This window comes from Hemitrygon akajei, chromosome 7, assembly GCF_048418815.1.
Source record: "Hemitrygon akajei chromosome 7, sHemAka1.3, whole genome shotgun sequence".
Lineage (NCBI taxonomy): Eukaryota > Metazoa > Chordata > Chondrichthyes > Myliobatiformes > Dasyatidae > Hemitrygon > Hemitrygon akajei.
In genome coordinates, this window is record NC_133130.1 from 6046315 (window position 1) to 6061966 (window position 15652).

Below are 15652 nucleotides of genomic sequence, written 5' to 3' on the forward strand. Positions count from 1 at the left end.
CTCCGGACTCTACTTCCTATTAAAATAGCGTCCTTTTATACAGTTCAGCATAGTAACTGCAGACTGCGTATAATATATCCAATCATTGTATAGAAACATTACATCACTAACATTATGTTAGCATTCACTAAAAAAAAGAGTGAGATGAGTGCTAACAAGTTAAACTATCTTGCAGAGCACAGCACAACCACTTTTGTTTCTGTGGTCGCAGCAAATTAGACTCGTATCTTATCTCGCAAGAGATAGCACACACTGTTCTCTATTTTATTAGCCCTTTTCCTCCACAAATCCCTCCTTGTCGATCTTCAAATCAACACATATTGTTTGCCCTATTCACATTCATATTTTCTCATTGAGTCGATCTTTGGCTACGTTCCCTTTAAGTTGTGCGCGTGTGAGCACGCACACACGTTTTTCAACCAGCGCACAAAGGAAACTAATGTGAGTACAAAAGGTTAGTTACCTAAAATAATGTAGTAATTAATAATTATACTTATTGACAGTAATCTTTTAGTTAAATGTTTATTGGTTTACATTTGCCCAGCACAGAAACCATTGATAGTTTATACTAATCACAACCCATTGGTATTTTTGACTAACATGAAGAATAAAAATAGATAGTTTTAAAGTTGGAGTCTGTTGTTACAAGAATTTGATTGTTTATCAAGGTGTTAGATTTGAAGTATATCTGTGTTACTCTGTTAGTTAATGACTACTTCTGTATTATATTAGACTCTGTATTGTGCATGCATGTTTTAATTTTATGTCCAGTAAAAATTCCTAAAAGGGGGGGTGTTATGTACCCCTATGGTTCATATTTTCTGTGGACAATCACTTTAAAATGTCAGTAGAATGAGTCTGGCTTTTGGACACTGACCCCCTGTGAACTATGCTGCTAACGAGAGAGAGAGAGATGATGGGGGTGGGGGAGGCATCCTGTTGCAGATGGGAGAGAGAGACAAGGATTAAAATGGATGATTTAGTATTATGGCATCTTCACAGATTATTTACCTTTCGCTACAAGGACATTTCTTTGTTCGTTAACATTCCTGCTGAGACAGCAGGGAGTGACCAGTTTGATGGACATGGATTTGATGGATGACTGATACCCCATCATGGGAGATAAAAGACGGGTCTGCTGAGACACTGGAAGACACGCCACGAGACACTGCAAGAGTGTTGTGCACCCACAGGAAGGTGGGGGCTTGGATGACCGAATCAGGAGATTGGTCACAAAGCTCACATTGTGACGGCGGGACCGGTGGGGGCTTGTGTGTGTGTCCACTCACGCCAGAGTGACGAGTCTACCACGGAAGAACGGTCTCGCCGAGAATGGAGGGGTCATATTTGAGTGACTACATCAGCACAACGGAACAAGAAGACAACGGAAGGTTTGCCTGCATCTCTCTCTCTCTCTCTCTCTCTCTCTCTCTCTCTCTCTCTCTCTCTCTCTCTCTCTCTCTCTCTCTCCCTCCCTCCCTCCCTCCCTCCCTCCCTCCCTCTCTCTCGCTCTCTCTCTCTCTCTCTCTCTCCAACGTCACAACAGCAGCTACCTCAACTTAACCTGAACTGAACTGAACTCTGTGTTCTGGGTCCTTGTCCAGTCTCTAGCTCAGAGTCCAAGCCCAGTCTCCTAGTTCCCAGTTCCACATCCTGGTTCCGCTATCCTGGTCAAGTCCTAGACCAGGCCCAGAATCCTTGTTTCGTACGGGGCCTTAGTCATGTCCAGCGTCCTTTCTTCCTCACTTCCCTTGCTTCCTTCTCATGCATAGTCCTGTTTCTGGTAGTTCAGAGTCTGTGTCTTGCTTTTGTGTCCACGCCCAACTCCCCCATGATGACATTAGGCAATACGTCTGTCTGTGTGCGTCGAGTTCGGATTCTGCTAGTAAAGAAACATGAAACTTAGCTCCCGTCTCCAGCGTTTTTATGTATAGTTTTGTTGTGTAATGAGCCACAAACACAACAAATTGGCGGCGAGGATAATGAACCTAAATCGTATCGGAACACCTTGTTTCAGTTGATAACGACACTCGGCGGAAGAGCGCAAGGAACGAAGCAAGGAGCAGGACAAGAAGGCAGAGCGAGGCTGGTAGTCTGAAAGGAAACGGAAGCACAGCTGGGATCGGGAACGCCGAGGGACAAGAGCACAGTCGGAGCCGCAGCACATCCATACAAGACCACAGCCGGTGCTGACCCACAGGGGCTGAGGCTCTGCCTGCCCCAGAAGGGAGATACAAAGGAGCAGCTCACACAGCCAGCTGGAGTGCGCTAGCAAAATGGTCATGTGAGTGAAAAGGAAAACAAGGGGAAAACGGTGCAAATTTAACAAAAGAAAGATGGCGATGGTTGGAACCAGTACAGCATTTGATAGCGGCATTGAAGACTGGGCAACTTACATTGAAAGAGTGGAATTATATTGTGAAGCTAACAGTGTTAATGATGAAAAGAAAACCAGCGTCTTACTCAGTATTATGGGAACAAAAACATACGGCCTGCTACGGAGCATGTTAATCCCTGAAAAGCCAGCTGTCATAACGTTCAAGCAAACAGTAGACACTCTCCAACAGCATTTAAACCACAAGCCACTGGTTATTGCTGAAAGATTTAAATTTCACAATCAGAATCAGTGCAAAAATAAAAGCATTTCTGTATATTGTGCTGAATTGCGCAAATTATCAGAACAATGTCAATTTGGAGTTGGTCTATCGGATGCATTGAGGGATAGGTTAGTGTGTGGTATGCACTGTGAAACCACACAGAAGAAGCTTTCTGTGTGAAAGAGACCTTACATTCGATAAAGCGCTAGACATTGCACTAACAACGGAAACAGCGGTACAGGGTGCTTCTGAGAGACAACAAAAATCTCTGGAATATGCCACAAATAAAATGTCACTGATCGGAAATGAAAGAAATAAATGTTACCGTTGTGGGAACAGGTCACATGACCCTGATGACTGTTGGTTTAAATGCAAAGAATGTAGAAACTGTGGCAAACAGGGACACATTTGCAGATTATGCAAAGCTAGTAAACAATGTTACCATTGTGGAACATGTCACATGGCCCTGATGACTGTTGGCGTGAAGAAAAAGAATGCAAAAACTGTGGCAAACAGGGCCACACTGGCAGAGTATGCAAAGCTGTTAAACAGCAGAAAAGGACAAAATATAGAGAAGCAAGTAACCCCAGAAAGGAAAACATAACAATGTACACAAAATGGAAGAAAGCAGTTCTGAAGAAGACAGTTTAGAAGAAAGTGAATTGTCTTGTCCACAACTTCACAGCGTGAAAGAAACAGATGATCGAAGCGTAATATGGATCACTGTACAAGTGGCAGGCGTGAGACTGAAAATGGAGTTGGACACAGGCTCAGCTTTAACAGTGATCTCTGTTCACGACTGCAAACAATTATTCTCACATACCTCTGAAACAAACTAAACCACAGCCAAAGACTTACACAGCACAAAAAATGCGTCCCAAAGGCAAAATTAAAGTGACAGTGACCTACGGAGGCAAAACACAGCAACTGAAACTCTATGTACTGAAACATGGAGGACCACCGTTACTGGGATGTGAATGGCTCAGCAAAATCCAGTTGGAATACTACACCATCAAGGCATTAAATGAGTCTGCAAAGGAAGGCAGCAAGGCTACATCTGACAGACTGTCACAAATACTTGCTGACTCTGAGGAAGTGTTCATGGAAGGAACACTTCAGGGCATGAAGGCAAGGATTGAGATTGAGGAAAATGCACATCCAAAAGCTCACAAAGCCAGACCAGTGCCATATGCAATCCGTCCGACAGTAGATGCAGGGCCGAAAAATCTGGAGCAGACTGGGGTCCTGTCAATGGTGGATTGGAGTGAATGAGCCACACCTATTGTTCCAGTGATAAAGAAAACCTCCAGCACAAAACGAGGAAATCCAAACAAGGTGCGCATATGTGGCGATTTTAAAGTGACTGTTAACCCAGTTCTCTGCACAGTACAATATCCCCTACCACGTATTGAGGACATTTTTGCTTCCCAGTCAGAAGGGGAACTAAAATCGATTTGACCCAGGCTTACCACCAAATGGAAATCCATGAAGCTCCCCAGAAATACCTGACAATAAATGCACACAAAGGACTTTACCAGTACAACAGGTTGGTGCTTGGAATAGCATCAGTGCCTGCAATCTGGCAAAGGGCACTGGAACAGGTCCTGCAGGGGATTCCAGGGACTCAGTGTTACCTGGATGACATCATTGTCACCGGCAAAGATGACGACAAACATCCTTCTAACCTAAATCAAGTGCTCACCAGGTTTCGAGAATATGGACTCAGAGCTAATCGACAGAAATGTGAGCTTTTCAAAAAGGACATTTCATACTGTTGGCATGTGATCAAGAAGGATGGCTTACACGTGTCTCAAGACAAGATAGAAGGGGTGCTAAAGGCATCACCACCTGAAATATGTCTCAGCTGAGAGCATATCTTGGTCCAGTGAACCATTACCACAAGTTCCTGCCTAACCTATCCACAGTCCTACACCCACTAAATGCACTATCACAGACAGGGACACGATGGAAGTGGACTGACAGCTATGAGAAAGCGTTTCAAGAAAGTATAAGACATATCATCGGAAGTGGTGCTCGTGCACTTTGACCCCTCTTTACTAGCTTGTGATGCCTCACCCCATGGGATAGGAACTGTGTTATCGTACACATTTCCAGATAGCTCTTAAAGACCACTAACCTTTGCCTCAAGAACGCTAAATTCAGCTGAACGCAACTACGCATAGATTGACAGAGAGTCCCTAAGCCTCGTATGGGGAATCAAGAAATGCTGTCACTATCTGTACGGCAAGAAGTTTACCCTGTTGACTGACCATCAGCCTCTCGTGTCAGTCTTCAATGCAAGAAAAGGTGTTCCAGTGATGGCAGCACAAAGGCTGAAGCGATGGTCTCTGTTCTTAGGAGGTCACAGGTATGACATTGAACACAAGGGGACCAAGCAACACGGCAATGCAGATGGTTTGTCATGTTTACCACGGCCGACTTCAGAGGTAAGTACATAAATAGATTTAGCAGAGGTGTTTCACACAACAATAGTTGGACAATTACCAGTAACAAACAGCCTCATTGGAAAGGAAACACACAATGACCCTACATTGTCCAAAGTGTATGACATCTCGGTAAAGGAATGGCTAGCGCAGAGTAACACTCTGTTTACAATCTTCTCAGCGAGGAAGGAGCAGTTTTCAGTGTGTTGGAGAACGCTAATGTGTAGCTCATGAGTTGTTATTCCTCCCAAGCTAGGCACCAGACTGCTGGAGGAACTGCACGAGGGGCACCTGGGTACCATAAAAATGAAAAGTCTTGCCCATGCCTATGTGTGGTGGCCAGGAATCAATAAACCGATTGAGGACTTGACCAATATCTGCGCTGGATGTCAAAAGATCCAGAACACACAACCACAAGCCCCTCTCCATCCATGGGATTGGCCCTCATCACCATGACAACGAGTGCTTATCAACTTTGCTGGACCATTCATGGACTCTATCTTTTTAATCGCCATTGATGCACATTCCAAGTGGCCAGAGGTTATCAAAATGAAGACAGCCACATTGGAAAAGACCATTACATTTCTGAGGACCATGTTTGCCAGGAATGGGATACCAAAACAAATCTGCACAGACAATGGACAACAATTTGGCTCTGCAGATTTCCAAAGTTTTGTGAAGAACAATGGAAACAATTACATTACATCTGCCCCTTACCATCCATTCACAAATGTCTTGTCAGAAAGATTTGTGGCAGACATTCATAAAAGCAATCAAGGAAATGGATAGTGAAACTCGACCACTGCAACACAAGATTGACAACTTCCTCCTTGCCCATCGTAATGCAGTACATGTAACCACTAACCAGACTCCAGCGATGATGTTTCTGAACAGGAACCTGAGGTCCCACATGGATCGTAAAACAGGTGCACGGCGTGATGTGGAAAATAGGCAGTTCTAACACTTGAATGCTAAGTCAACATGGAACTTTAGTGTTTGACAGTGAGTTCTTGCATGTGATTACTGGACTGAAAAGTGGCAGCCGGATATAATTTCCGCCATAGACGGTCCACTAATATATAGAGTACAGGTTGGAGAGACCGTGTGGAAACGTCATGTGGAACAAATCCTGGATGCTCAGATGAAAAACTAGAACAACACCTTGCAGGGACTACCCAGACATAGAAGCAAACACTCCTGATGTGACCACATCAGCCTCATCTACATATTAGCCTTGTCATCAGTGCTGAGAACCCACCTGATGTACCTGTGAAGACTCATGACCCACGCAAACGTTTCAGGGCAGACGTTACACAGAGAGGCAGAGAAGACCCCCCCCCCCCCCGCAGAGACTTGAATTATAAATGGGTCTTAGACCAAGTTAAGAAAAAAAGGGTTGTTATAATTTGATATTATTAAGTTACTAAGTAAACAACTGGTAGGTGTTTGTATGCTAAGGGTACACATATTTGTTTAGCGTAGTGCCCCAGTAAAAAAGGCAGTTGATACATTATTAAAATAAAAGGGGAGGAGTGTACCATATAGCCTATTGTATAATATGGACTACTTTATGTTGTAGTAACACGTTGTTGCATGCACTATTAGGCGCGTATTGAGCAGGCACTATTAAGCACATATTGATCTGTACGTTTGTGTTGAGTTCAGTTTCTGTCAGTAAAGAACCATGAAACTTTGCTTTCGTCTCCAGCGTTTTTATTTATAGCTTTGTTGTGTAACCTGGCCAGATACACAACTCCGAGGATTGGGGTTGATAGGGGCTTTGTAACCTGAAATCCCAGGGCATCTTTCAGTCCTTGCACTAATCTGTTCACAAAATTAGTCCCCTGTCACTATTAATGCACAGTGGAATCTCAAATCTTGGTATGAATTCCTTCATTAGGGCATTCACTACTGTCCTAGCATCACCCTTCTTGGTCAGGTATGCCTCCACCCACGGAGAGATCATATCTATCACCAGCAATATATACTTGTAGCCTTTTCCCACTGGCATATGCACAAAGTCTATCTGCAACTTTTCAAACGCCATTTCTGGCTGGGGCAAATGATCATACTTTGCCGGAGTCTTCCCTGCTGACTTATCAAGCATGTCCATGCTACCCTTTCCATTGTGACTGTTAACCCAGGGGCATACCATTGCTGGCTAATCGTCTCCTGCTGAGTTATGTGTCTCGCATTTAATTATGGCTGAGACTTGCGGCAACTGGATGGCCTATAACAAGTTAATAACCACTTAAATGTTTAATAGGTTTTCCGGAGGAGGTAATGAATCCTTTGTTCTTCCAGAGCTGTCCAAACATGGGCTACTACAAAGACATAACGGAAATCCTTTATGGGAGTGCACAACAGGAGTGCAGCATAGGTTCATGAGGTTAATTCCCGGGATGGCGAGACTGTCATATGTTGAAAGATTGAAGCGACTCGGCCCATATACGCTGGAATTTAGAAGGATGGGAGGGGATCTGATTGAAACGTATAAGATTATTAAGGGATTGGACACACTAGAGGCAAGAAAAATGTTCCCGATGTTGGGGGAGTCCAGAACCAGAGGCCACAGTTTAAGAATAAGTGGTAGGCCATTTAGAACAGAGTTGAGGAAAAACCTTTTCACCCAGACAGTTGTGGATCTATGGAATGCTCTGCCACAGAAGGCAGAGGAGGCCAATTCTCTGGATGCTTTCAAGAAAGCGTTAGATAGATCTCTTTAAGATAGCGGAGTCAAGGGATATGGGGAGAAGGCAGGAACGGGGTACTGATTGTGGATGATCAGCCATGATCACATTGAATGGTGGTGCTGGCTCGAAGGTTAGGCTGACTGTCCTATAATTTCCTTTCTACTGCCTTTCTCTTCCTTCTTGGAGAGTGGAGTGACATTCGCAACTTTCCATTCCTCTGGAACCATGTCAGAATCAACTGAATCTTGAAAGATCATTGCTAATGTCTCCACAATCTCTTCAGCCAGCTCTTTCAGAACCCTGGGGTGCACACCATCTAGTCCAGGTGACTTATCAACCTTCAGCAGTTTCAGTTTCCCAAGAACCTTCTCTTTTATGCAACTTCACTCTCGACTGCCCCCTTACACCATCGAACTTCGAACCTGCTGCTGGTGTCTTCTTGTGAAGACTCATGCAAAATACTTATTCAATTCATTTTTCTTTCATTGTTGCCCATTACTACCCCTTCAGCATCATTCCCAGCATTCCAATATCCACTTTCACCTCTCATATAGACTTTATGTATCTGAAGAAATTTTTGGTATTCTCTTTAATATTATTAGATAGCTTACTTTCATATTCCATCTTTTCCTGCTTAATTACATTTTTTTGGTTGCCCTCTGTTGATTTTTAAAAGTTTCCCAATACTCTAACTTTTCAGATATTTTTGTTCAATGATATGCCCTCTATTTGACTTTTATGTTGGCTTTGACTTCTCTTGTTGGACACGGTTGTGTCATCTTGCCTTTAGAATAATTCTTCCTCTTTAGGATGTAATATTCTGTGTCTTCCAGATTGCTTCCAGAAATTCCAGGTATTGTTGCTTTATCATCCTCCCTGCCAGAGTTCTTTACCAATCAATTTTTGTCTGCACCACTCTTATGTCTCCGTAATTCCCTTTTACGTGACTGCAGTACCGATACATGTGACTTTAGCTTCTGATTCTCAAATCGCAGTATCAATTCTGTCAGATCATGAACATTTTCCTCTAAGGGTTCTTTAACCTTAAACTCTTTAATCAATTCCAGTTCATTGCACAATACCCAATCAGCAATAGGGGAACCTCCGCCCCCTTACTGGGCTCAACCATGAGCTGCTTTGAAACACCATCTTGTAGCCATTCTCCAAATTCACCCTCTTGAGATCCAACATCAACCTGATTTACCTAACCTACCCCTCTTACTATCATAACATTGTACTTCTAGCATGCATTCCCTATTTCCCATTGTAATTTGTCGACCAGATCCTTACTACTGTTTGGGGATTTGTATAGAACTCGCATTAGAGTCTTTTTCTGCTTGCAGTTCCTTGGCTCTACCCACCGTGACACAACTCATTTTGACCCGTTGTCACCTCTTTCTTATTGTATGATGTCATTTTTTTACACCATCCCCTTCTGCCTTCTTGTCTGTCCTTTCAATACAATCTGTATCCTTGGACGTTATGCTCTCATTTTCTTTATGTCATGATTCAGTGATACTCACAATATCATATATGCCAATCTGTAATTGTGCTGCAAGTTCATCTAACTTATTCTGTATTCTGTGCCAATTCAATACAACACATTCACTCCTCTATTCACCCTTCAAGAAAAAATCTGCAGATGCTGGATGTCCAAGCAACCCGCATAAAGTGCTGAAGGAATTTCCTCTGGCATTTTGAGTGTGTTGCTCCATTCACCCTTTTCAATTATGTCCACCTTTGGTATAATGTCGACTGCAATTTTGCCCCATTATGCTAGGAACGTCATTACATATTGCCTCTGTTTGTGAACCAACTACCTCATCCTCAGCAATATCACTCTAGTTCCCGCAGCACCCAAACCCCCACCCTGATTAAACTCTAGCAAACCTGTCCGTAAGGATACTGGTCCCACTTGTGTTCAGGTTTAACCCATTCCTTTTGTCCAGGTCATACCTTCTCCAGAAGAACCATAAATCTGAAACCCTGGCACCTGTAACCGTTCCTCAGCCACACGTTCACTGCCAAATCATGCTCCAATTATTCTTGTGGCATGTGGTATAGACGGCAATCTAGGGATTACTACCCTTGAGTACCTGTTCTTCAGCTTTCTACATAGCTCCCTAAAATCTCTCTTCAAGGTCTCTGCACCTTTTCTACCTACATTATTGGTGCCATTATGTATCAAGACTTCTGGCTGCTCACCCTCCCCCTTGAGAATGCCATCAACCTGATCCAAGACATCCCTGACTGACCCTGGCACCTGGGAAGCAATATTCCAACTTGGTGTCTCTATCGCACCCATACCATTCTGCCTCTTCTTCTAACGATGGAATTTCCTATTACCACTGTAGCCCTCTTCACCTCTCTGCTCTTCTGAGCCACGGGAACCAGACTCAGAGCCAAAGAGTCAGTTACTGTGGCTTCCACCCCACTGCCAACCCCCATGGTAAGTTTTCTCTTCAAGTTATTATTGATTTAAATATCCACAGATGTACTCTGCATTGGCTGCCCATTTCACTTCCATCTCCTGATATTCATTGACCTGTGCCCTGCAGCTTTGGGGAGACTACGTCCCAGTGGCTCCTGTCTCTCACCTTCTCGTTCTACTATACAAACCAAAGGTTATCGAGTTGTAGCTCCAATTCCTTAATACATTCTCTGAGAAGCTGCACCCTGGTGCATCTGGTATAGATGTGTTTATCTGGGAGACTGGATGTCTCCCTGAATTCCCACATCTCACACACAATAGAAGACAGTGCCCCTGGAGCCACACCAATGCCTAAACGATGATGAATGAAGAAGGAAGATAGAAACTTATCAGATACCTGCCTCGACAAAGCCACTTCAAACATTGACCGACTCACAGCAATGGCTGCTCCAAGAATGACTGCACTGCTCCCACCTGGGTTATTTTTATTCGTCCTTTCTAATTCAATTCAATTCATGTTTAATTGTATTTTAACCATATATGATACCCATCAATACAAACGGGACAGTATTACTATGGGGTCCAGGTGCAAATACACATACCCAACAATCACACTGTAAAATCACAATCAGGTAACAAGAGTCCTGAGGCCTAGGCCCACCTCCTCCCCCTGCAATGCTGTAACTTGATACATACAAGTCAATAAACCCAGCGTTGTTGTAAAAATACAACAACACAGAAAATGTATGTATTTCTGTATATATAGTCCAGAACCCCCAGCCTACTGAAATCATCTGTTAACTAGCCCCCGACACCCGCTAGTCAACACTGTGGCTTTGAGGCCCAGTCCTAGCTGCAACACCTGACTCCCGCTCCCATCCTCACATCCCAAATAGTGAAACACAACCAGACAAATGTATATGTATATAGTACAGAATGAAGGAGCTGCACCACAAGCTGCTGTCCAAGTCAATGGAGGCTTACAGTCAAATAGCAACCGGCCGTCACTGTCACTTTTCTTGTGATTGCAAGATCCCTTTGAACATTGTTAATCTGGGACACCGCAAGCTCAATTTGATGATTTATTGGATGTGAGCAGGGACAGATGGACGGGTTGTACCGAGGACTAGGCCTGAAGCCATGGTGTTACCTGTTTATAGCAGCCCTGACCTAAGCTATGATTCCCATCCCCCTTCCAAATTAGTTTAAACCATCCCAAGTAGTACCAGCAAATCTCCAGGCCAGGATATTGGTACATAGTTTGTTGAAAGCAATGTCATGGGTAAACAGCATGACAAAGAGATCATTTAGCATTTCAGCAACATCATACCATCCATTTACCATTGGCTTGCTAAAGTAGACTGCCAGGATGTGCATGAAAACTGAAATAAAATCGTCAGGATCCAGTACAGAAAGTCACACAATATTTGTCTGAGGTACGGGATAAGCTCAGAATCGGAAGACTGTTTTATGCTCAAAGACTGTGCTGCCAACCTAAATTAAGATGTCACTAATGTCACTGACTTTATCAGAAAGTGTGCTGAGGACTGTAGACAAGCCAGGTGTTCCCAACTGGAAACTATGGGTGCACTGGGAGATCCACTCACGATTGAATCTAGGACCACAGCATTCAAACCAAGTGACCTGTTCTGTACATAACATTATGATACGACCTTTGAAAAGGTATCAGAGATGCCAAGAGACAATTCATCCATTTGTGTGTCAGGACTTGCATGTTACAATGGGCTCCAGAATGAAGCCGAGCTGTATCACCGATAACACACACATTTTCTCAATGAGTTCAACACATCTCTGCACGTTTCGAACAGAAGCGAATGGATGTGTCACTGACAGTCTCCACAGCACCTCAACGAGTCTGTTGTGGACATAAGGTCACTCTTCTGGAGGCTGATGCCTACATAAACATCAGTCCGAGATGGACCATAGATCCATTGCAGATCAACTGGCAGGGTATTATCGGACATTTTCAGTAGGTCCCTGTTCTATCTGTGGTTCACTATCATCACAGGACCGAATAAAACAAGGTAACTGTATTGGAGGGGTCGTGGCTGCCACGTGACAGCACTTTCCCATTATCTGGTCGGAAGACACGCCACCTGCCAATCAATGTTTGACCCCTCCCCGCCCATCAATACACACCTAACCATTCTCCCTTTTTAATTATCCTTGTACTTGATCTCGGGCTATTCAGTTTAACCCTGTAATCCATATATGTCAAACTCAAGGCCCGCAGGCCAAATCCGGCCCGCGGTGGAATTATCTTTGGCCCGCGAGATAATATCTAATTACTATTAAAGCTGGCTCCAGTAATCGAAGCGCCTATGGCGTATGATATGGCTAATGCTGAGTTTATTCAGGTACCAGGTTTTCAGGGTTTTTAGTGTTTATTCGGTTTCCCTGGTTTATTTCCTGAATTTCATTAATGAATATTTTTTTTTCTATTAGAGCTGGCCCGCCGGTATATTGCATGCACCACTAATACTACAAATCCCACAATGCAGTGCCAGTGCATTGCTCGCGCTTGCCTTACTCTCTCATCAGCATCCTTATGGCGCTAGTCACGTGTGGTCAACTTTCAGCTATCCCTCACCCCAAAAATGGCTGAACGAAAGGTGGACTTTGAAAACAGGGGTTTTCAAGGCAGGTGGGAGGCAGAGTATATGTTCGCAGATATAAAGGGCAAACCTGTTTGTCTTGTGTGCGGAGACGGTGTGGCTGTAATTAAAGAATATAACGTAAGACGACACTATGAAACGAAACACCACGACAAATACAAGCATCTGGACAAGAAACAGAAGCTCCAGAAGGTAGAAGAGTTGAAAAGAAGTCTGACGTCACAGTAGGCTATGTTCACAAAAGCCAAAACACAAAGTGAGGCTGCTGTAAAGGCTAGTTTTATTGTGGCAGCAGAGATCGCTAAATCAGCCCGGCCCTTTACCGAGGGAGAATTTGTTAAAAACTGCATGATGAAAGTTTGCGACGTCGCGTGTCCAGATAAAAGGCAAGCATTTTCAAATGTGAGCCTGAGCAGAAACACCGTTGCTGACCATGTACGTGAGCTTGCCACCAATCTACAACAACAGCTGGTGGGGAAGGGAAGAGATTTCATCGCATATTCCCTTGCTGTGGATGAGAGCAGCGACACTTCTGATACTGCCCAATTGTCAATTTTCATTCGTGGAGTGGACTCAAGTCTGTGTGTAACAGAGGAACTTTTGGGATTAAGATCAATGCATGGCACAACTACTGGAAAAGATCTCTTTGAAGAGGTATCCAGATGTGTAAATATAATGAGGCTGCCTTGGGATAAACTTGTGGGACTGACGACAGATGGAGCGCCCGCGATGTGCGGTCAAAAGAGTGGATTGGTGGGCAGGATCCGGGAGAAGATGCGGGAGGAAAACGGCGCAGGTGAGCTGATAGCTTATCACTGCATCATACACCAGGAATCGTTGTGTGGCAAAGCCTTGAAAATGGAACATATAATGAGCACCATAACACGAGCAGTTAACTTCATAAGAGCCAAAGGTTTGAATCACCGCGAGTTCAAGTCGTTTCTGGAGGAGTTGGGTTCAGAATATAATGATATGCCCTATCACACAGAGGTGCGATGGTTAAGCCAAGGAAAAGTGCTGAAAAGATACTTCGAGTTGCGTGAGGAGATCTGGCAGTTCATGGAAAGCAAAGGGAAAGACACAACAGAGCTCCGGGATAAAAAGTTGCTTTGTGAAATGGCGTTTCTGTGTGACATCACGAGCCATCTCAATGCGCTCAACCTGCAGCTTCAGGGGCGGGGTCGTGTGATCACAGACATTTACGCTGCAGTGAGGGCTTTTAAAACCAAGCTGCGCCTGTGGGAGACGCAGATGCAGCAAGAAAACTTGAGCCATTTTCCGTGTTGCCAAACTATGAAAAAGCAGGTTTCTACCGCAGTGTTCCCACGTGCAAAGTTTGCTGAAAAACTTAGCATACTTGGTGCCGACTTCACACGGCGATTTGCCGACTTTGAAGCCCAAAAAAGCAGGTTTGAACTGCTCAGTAATCCATTTGCAGCTGATGTGGAAAGCGCACCAACCAACATACAAATGGAGCTGATTGAACTCCAATGCAGTGACACACTCAAGGCAAAGTATGACTCGGTGGGCGCTGCACAGTTTCTACGTTTCATTCCCTACACAATGCCCCAGCTGCGTACCCAAGCTGCTCAAATGCTCTCTATGTTTGGCAGCACATATCTGTGTGAACAACTGTTCTCTTTGATGAAGATAAACAAATCATCACACAGGAGTCGTCTTTCTGATGAACACCTTCACTCAATTCTGAGGATTTCCTCAGCTCAGAGCCTGACTCCAAACATTGATGAACTTGCATCCAAGATGAGATGCCAAGTATCTGGCTTAGACTAGTGTGAATCACAGAGTGTTGGCCTGTGGAAAAATGTTTTCATTAGAAATTACTCCGGAAAAGCTGTAGATAAAGCCATAAGAAATAAATGCAACTGATGTTTTATTTATTTAATGTTCAGTGTTGTTTTAGTAGGCAATAACCTAAGCTTTGTTAGTTCCAGGTTAATATGTGTAATAAATTCATTTCAATAAGTTTTGCCATAAACGCTGAACCAGTCTGGCCCTCGACTTGTACCGATTTTTTAATTTTGGCCCAATGTGTATTTGAGTTTGACATCCCTGCTGGCACCGAACGAGCCATTACCTTCCTAGTGAATCACCTGGGCTGGACCTTCCAGCCCTGTTGCACTATAAAGGAAGCCGCGTGTACTTGACCCGCTCTCTTTCTTGCTATCTGCGAGGGACCACCCTGCTGTTGGTGAGTTGTGCATTGAATAGGGTTGGGAGAGATGGTACTCCTCAGGTATTTGAAGTTGTAAACATTCCGTAATTGTTTGTCATCGATGGTGATGCATGGCTGTGACGGGGCGTTGTTAGGTGCAGGCTGCAGGAGGACCTCTGTTTTACCGAGGCTGATTGTCAAGCCGAACAATTTAGATGCGGCGGAGAATCTGCTGACCATTGTTTGTAGGTGGTCCTCTTGGTGCGCCATGAGTGCGCAGTCATCTGCAAAGAGCGCTTCTGTGAACAGCTTTTGGAGGGTCTTTGTGTGTGATGCAAGGCGACGTAGGTCAAAGAGTGACCCGTCCAGGCGGTATTTGATATAAATGCCCAGGTTTAGGTCTTTGATGGCATGCAATAGTACTTGAGTGAATAAAAGGTTGAAAAGTACTGGTGCAAGCACACACCCCTGCTTAACGCCGTTGGAGATGCCAAATTTCTCGCTAGGTTCATCAGCTGAGAAAATCTCTCCATTCATGTTATCATGGAAGAGGCGTATGATACAACTTCAAATACCTGAGGAGTGCCATCTCCAGCGACGGTGCCCTTGATAAAGAAATCACGTCAAGAATCCAGAAAGCAAGCCAGGCACTGGGTCAATGTTCTGCGGCAGAACGAC

At 44.2% G+C, this 15652-nt stretch overlaps 1 pseudogene; it reads left to right on the forward strand.

Moving 5' to 3' along the window:
- Positions 1 to 12720: 12720 nt before the first annotated feature.
- LOC140729933 (general transcription factor II-I repeat domain-containing protein 2A-like) lies at positions 12721 to 14639 on the forward strand (annotated as a pseudogene).
- Positions 14640 to 15652: the final 1013 nt, after the last annotated feature.